General features: G+C 45.6%; 1 long non-coding RNA gene across 1 annotated transcript in view; it reads right to left on the bottom strand.

The window, feature by feature from the left end:
• Positions 1-5607, bottom strand: part of LOC113946122 — a 15231-nt gene extending 9624 nt beyond the window's left edge. Inside the window, exon 1 of the long non-coding RNA XR_003527295.1 lies at positions 5540-5607. This is a non-coding gene — a long non-coding RNA (uncharacterized LOC113946122). The remainder of the gene's footprint in view (positions 1-5539) is intronic.
• Positions 5608-6000: the final 393 nt, after the last annotated feature.

Here is a 6000-nt window from a genome sequence, read left to right as displayed (position 1 = left end):
TATAATAAGGTTTTAATCAACATTGGGTCCTATTTGAAGGATGCATTTTTGTACGACACAACGAGGCCACAGAACCTTGTCCTGGCTCCCTTCAAATATAGTAAAGTACAGGAGTTTTTGGCATGTGGAAAAAAATAACACATGGAAAAGGAACAGCACTTGCTACTCAAGGCTAGAACTGACTATGGAGAAGAGAAAGGGATCGACTGAAGTGGTTGATGACGATGGAGGAAAGAGATCAAGAGTGGTTAAACTTGAAACAAAGCACGGAGGAATTTGTTTCCGCTGCCTGATGTTCCTCAACCTTTTCAATCAAGAGTTTACCAATAAACAACAAACCAAGTTTGTGGTGTTGCCACAACAGTTTCCAGTTATAGACAAATCAAATTAGGAAAAGCTTCCAGTGTCCACATGACTTTCCTCATTTTGGTTGTTTGCTCGTTCAATGTGGGACAGTGCAAAGTGTTTACAAAGTTGGTTTACAAACCATTTCCAGTTATTTTGCTGATCAGCTCCTGACTCGTCTTATAGATCAGTATTGATCCACACTCCATGGTTTGAAAAATACAGCACTAGAGCATGACTGCTTTGATAGCCTGAAAACTGGCACTCCAAATTCCTTAGTATCAGCAGCTGTGTGTAGGAACACAGTATTTCATCCTTCTTTATCAACCACCTGCAAGAGAGATGACAAGGAACTCTTTACCTGAATGGGGGGAGCTGTGCTGTAGTTGCAAAAGGTCCAGCTTCTGTATAGCTCCTAATAATGAACTGTCTGAAGGAGGTAGGAAGAAAAGAAAGATGAAGTTCCTTTTGCTTCTTAACATAATGCAAACCCCCAATAGTTAAAAGAATAGGTTAAATGTCAGTGGGCAAGCTTAATTTTCCTCAAGCTTAATTTGCCTCCTCCTTGAAAATCTACATTTTGATATAGCTTTTATGTCCAAACCAGCCAAACAACTGCTCTGTGCTTTTATATTTTCTCTCCTTGTTTTTTTTTTTTTTTTAATTTCATTTTTAAAGAGTTGTGCCTCATTCTGTGGAATAAACAGTTTCACTCTCTACTGTTATGCAGTGAAGGGAAAAATACTGTGTGTGCTGAATGAATACTTTCCCACAGTTTGTTTGTTTTTACATGAAATATATCTACTGCTTTTTCAAACCAGCAGAGGGAGTTTTCTCATCCAAATAATTGCTACACTTCTGAAACACAAACCTGTCTATTTTTTTAGTGATGTTATGTTACGTGATGGGAACTGCTGCTGAAAACAAAAAGGTGAAATTTTACAGTCTAGATTGTTTAACTCCTTAGTGCTCGAGACTGTTTGCTTCCAACCAATTTTTAGAGGTATTATTGTGCAAGAAGATGCTGCAACGAAAAATGCAATGGAGAATTAAATCATGGAAAATCTACTCAGTTGGAATGTTTGGGAGCAAACTATTTGGTTAAAGGGGAATGTGCAATTATTGCAGTGCATGTGTCACTCAAATGTGTGTGAAACCGCAACACGTTAACAGCTGACACATGATTTTTTGGAAAAAAAAAAGTCAGTTCCTTTATTTTTTTGTGCTCGAGAGACAAGTTTTGAAAGTTCTGGGTTTAGGTTTCTTTATTTGGAAATAGTGGAGTACTTTTAAGATAACCAGAGTGGCAAAAAAAGTTCAAGTGAAATGTTCACTGTAGCAGTACTAGGGAAAGAGTCTCTTATTATTCCTAGGTTTTTTGTGAGGGAAAAAAAATCAGCTCTGGTGGTGACAAATTGTATCATTCTTATTTTGTGTTATAAACCTGCATACCAGGCTATATACAACAATCTCTCTTGTAAAACAAAATGATAGCAGTTACTGACGTCAAGAGTGAATGCTATCTTGATCTGCAAACATGTCACAACTCTTCCTCTCCCAAAAGTGAGCAAGAAATTCAGATATTCTATTTAGCTCAGTCATAAAGCATTTAAATAGCTAAGCTTTCATTTTTAAAAGGTCAGTTGAACAAATTAGTGAGAAAATAATGTTATTTTGTGAAATCTAATTGGATTTGAAAACACTCTGAGACAAATACACACTTTTATGGTTCCGTAGCATCAGAATATCAATGCTCTACATTCTGCTTGAACTGAAAGAAGAAATTAAATAAAAAGGAAGATCCAGTGTTTCCTGTGTATCTACCAGTGTAAGAGCAAAACTATAATTTCAGAGGACTGCATAAATACCAATCATGGCCTAATACCTAAGGGAAAATGGCTCGTTAAATGTTTTCAGCTTTTACTGAGGTTAAAAGTGAGGAAGGAACTCACTGTAGGTAATTTGGAAGGCAATTATTGGTAAATAAGCATTTAGCACATGACACCAGACATAGAGCTATAGAAAAGAAATGAAGTAGTCATGTGGTTTAACAGTTGAGCCAAAAGAGTTAATAGCCTGGCACAGATGTATTTTCCTTACATGTATTATAACTGTCAACTCATACGAGGGTGCTAAATATGGGTCCCCGTGCTGCTCTGAGTCACACACCAGCAGCTTCTCAGTGCAGTGGAACTGTGTCAGACTCAATGAAGCACGAGGCAGACACAACTGTCAGTGCCACACACCTCACGGACCACAGCCCCAGCTTCAGACAGAAAACTGTGCAGGGCTGTAGGCGATGGATTCAGCAGCATCAGCCAGTCATCCACAGAGGAAGAGACTCTTGGACTCAGCAGCCACAGGGGCTCACTCAGGAGATGCCCCATTTCTGCCTTGCTGGTACTGGAAGGGGATGCACAGGACCAGTGGGATGCTGGTGCATGATGGACTTGGAATAAAATTCAGGTTTTGTACTCAGACTGCTAAGCAGCTTTGAGCCAGCCCTGGTCACAGTTATCAAGGCATGTGGAAATAAAACAGAATTTCAAAACAATGTCTTGCTAGTCCACAGCATAAGAACCAAGAACCAGGGCTTTGCTCTCCAGAATGTTCTAGGCTGAGGGGAGGGCCAGAGGTACCTTTATGTCAGTGTGAGTGAATGTGAACTGGAATGAGACTTTGCCCCAGTTCAGACCAGGTTCCAGAAAGGAGGCTACATGGAGCTCCTTCAACACTCTGTAAGCATGTACACTGTGTACATTTCTTGTTTCACCTCTCATTCCTGCACACTTAGCTTTGTGGCAGGGTTAAAGAAGTTAAAAATCAGATGAAATTTATAGTTCCTCTCATCCTTTATCCTTTTTTTTTTTGAAGTAGCTCTACAAAGGAAGTAGAAAAAAATGATACAGCAGACAGATGAGTATAATTCATCTTTATGGAACTTATTTTCTGAATTTTGTAAATTAATTCAGTACTGTAAAGCTGGGGGTGCAGGAAGGTTGTATTTTTATAAAAAATAGATATTCCTTTTAAGGGGAGAATCATGTGGCCATTGATCAGCATTAAACACTGCACCTGCTTCAAGGAAATTCTGACTGACTTGTACATTACCAGTTCTGCTGTCAAAAAAAATGGAATCAGCCTGCCTCAAAGTATGGTGAAACAGATAAAATAGCATAATACACTGTGGTATATGCTTGTTTATACACTTGGATTTCACATTTTGTCTTTATTGCTCATTATCTGACTCATTTTCTGTTTATGTGCCATGAGAAAGATGCTAAGCAAAAGCTGACTCCTGGAAATACTTGACATTCTTTTCAGGCTAATTTTGTCCTGAGTTTGGCTGAAACGGCTCATTTTGAACCACTCATAAAAGGATGTCTGCAGCAGGGAAGACAGAATATTTTCATTTCTGAGAGCCCTGCTGTGTTATATTCCCTGATTTTCATCAAAACCAGACCATGTTTACTTGTCCCTTTGGCCTCAGGGTCAGGGTTTTTTCTTTAAATCACTTCAATTCTAAGTAGTCATTTCACTCATTCCTGAGTTTCCCACAAAAACCTAAGCAGTGAAAGCCTGATATAGCTTGGGGCACTTTCCTGAGTACATCTCTGAAGTGATAAAAAATTCCAACAAAAAAAAAATACCCTTACCCTAAAAAGTCTTCAGAAGCAATGCATGAGCCCACAAACGTGTGCATGAGGTTCCTGAGGTTAGCCAAGGGGACGTGGCCACTCTCCTCCCCAGGTCTCCCTTCATGTCACCTTCCATGGGCCAGTGGAAGGTGCCCCTGCTGCCCCTGCAGCCACAACAGCCCCTAAATCTTCACTTCTCTGACTAAAAGGGGCTTCCCAGGGTGGTGGTTTTGGGTAAGGTCAGAGGCTGCTGTGGGAGAAGGTGGAGAAGACCCCGGGTGCAGGGGGCAACCCAAGGGCCTCATCAGGGTGGGGTTTGCTGAGGGGCTTTGAGGCAGTTCTGCTCGTGGGGGGCTGTGGACAGAGATCCCACCTCAGGTGGGCAGATGGGCATTACCCCTCAGGTAGGGGTGGCTCCACAAGAGGGACTGAGAAGTGGGGCAGCAGTGGGGCATCTCACTCTGAGCCAGCCAAGGAAGAATCATAGAATCACAGAATCAATTATGTTGGAAAAGACCTCTGAGATCATCAAGTTCAACCCATGACCAAACACCACCAGCTAGACCATGGCACTGAGTGCCACGTCCAGTCTTTGCTGGACATCCCTCCAGGGATGGTGACTCCACCATCTCTGGGGAACCCAATCCAATGTCTAATCTCCCCTTCTGTGAAGAAATTTCTCCTAATATCCAACCTAAATCTCCCCTGGCACAGTAGAGGAATATGCCCTCTTGTCCTATTGCTGGTTGCCTGCAAGAAGAGACTGGCTCCCACCTGGCTACAACCTCCTTCCAGGTAATTGTAGAGAATGATAAGGTCACTCCTGAGTCTCCTTTTCTCCAGGCTGAATCCTCCCAGCTCTCTCAGCCGCTCCTTGTTGGACTTGTGCTCCAGACCCCAAGGAAAAGGGGGGCTCTTACAGTGAGTGGGTAGGGATGGGGGGCGGCCTCAGCAGTGAGGGGGTTGGTTCTGTCCATGAGCCAAAAGGCCAATGGAATCCAGGTGTGCATTAGGAACAGCATTGCCAGCAGGTCAAGGGATGGGATCCTGCCCCTCTAATCAACCCCATTGAGGCACATCTGGAGTGCTGTGTCCAGCTCTGGGCTCCTCAGGACAAGAGAGACATGGAGCTCCTGGAGCAGGTCCAGCAAAGGGTGACAAAGATGATGAAGGGATTGGAGCATCTCTCTTAGGAGGAAGGGCTGAGGGAGCTGGCTTGCTCAGCTTCCAGAAGAGACACTCAAAGGGGACTCATTCATGTCTGTCAGGGTCTGCAGGGAGGGAGCAGAGGATGGACCAGGCTCTGCTCAGGGGTGTCCAGCAATGGGACAAGAGGCCATGGGCACAGGCCCAGGAAGTTCCACCTGAACACGAAGAAGAACTTCTTTCCTGTACAGTGACTGAGCAGTGAAGCAGGTTGCCCAGAGAGGGTGTGGAGTCTCCCTCACTGGAGATACTCCAGAAACACCTGGATGCAATCCTGTGCCAAGTGCTCTCGGATGACCCTGCTTGAGAAGGGAGGTTGCACCGGATGACCCACTGTGGCCTCTTCTGACCTGAACCATTCTGTGATTCTGTGAGGGGATGAAAGGGGCTCTGGGAGGTGTGAGGGAGTGTAAGGGAGTGTGAGGGGGACCTGTGAAGAGAGTGATGAGGGGGCTGTGAGGGGGATGTGAGGGGTGTGATGAGGGGCTGTGAGGGGGCTGTGAGGACTGAGGAGGGGCTGTGAGGAGGGTGATGACGGCGACGTGAGGGCTGAGAACGCTGCCCCACCAACGGGGCTGGGGGCGGCCGATGACGGGGGCGGTGCCACCTCCCCGCGCGGGGGCGGTGCCGCGACGGTGACGTCACCCCCGCCTGGCAACGGCGTGGGGGCGGGGGCGGCGCGCGGCTCTCGCGGGACTTGGCGCCCCCCGCCGCGGGCGGGGCGGGGGCGGGCCTGGCGCTGGCGCTGCCTGAGCGCGGCTGGGGCGGCGGTGGGAGCGACGGGAGCGACGGGACGGGCGAGCAGCCCCTC

This window comes from Corapipo altera, unplaced genomic scaffold (assembly GCF_003945725.1).
Source record: "Corapipo altera isolate COAL_440 unplaced genomic scaffold, ASM394572v1 46, whole genome shotgun sequence".
Lineage (NCBI taxonomy): Eukaryota > Metazoa > Chordata > Aves > Passeriformes > Pipridae > Corapipo > Corapipo altera.
The sequence above is the reverse complement of the archived record's forward strand: the minus strand, read 5'-3'. Positions and strand labels throughout refer to the sequence as shown.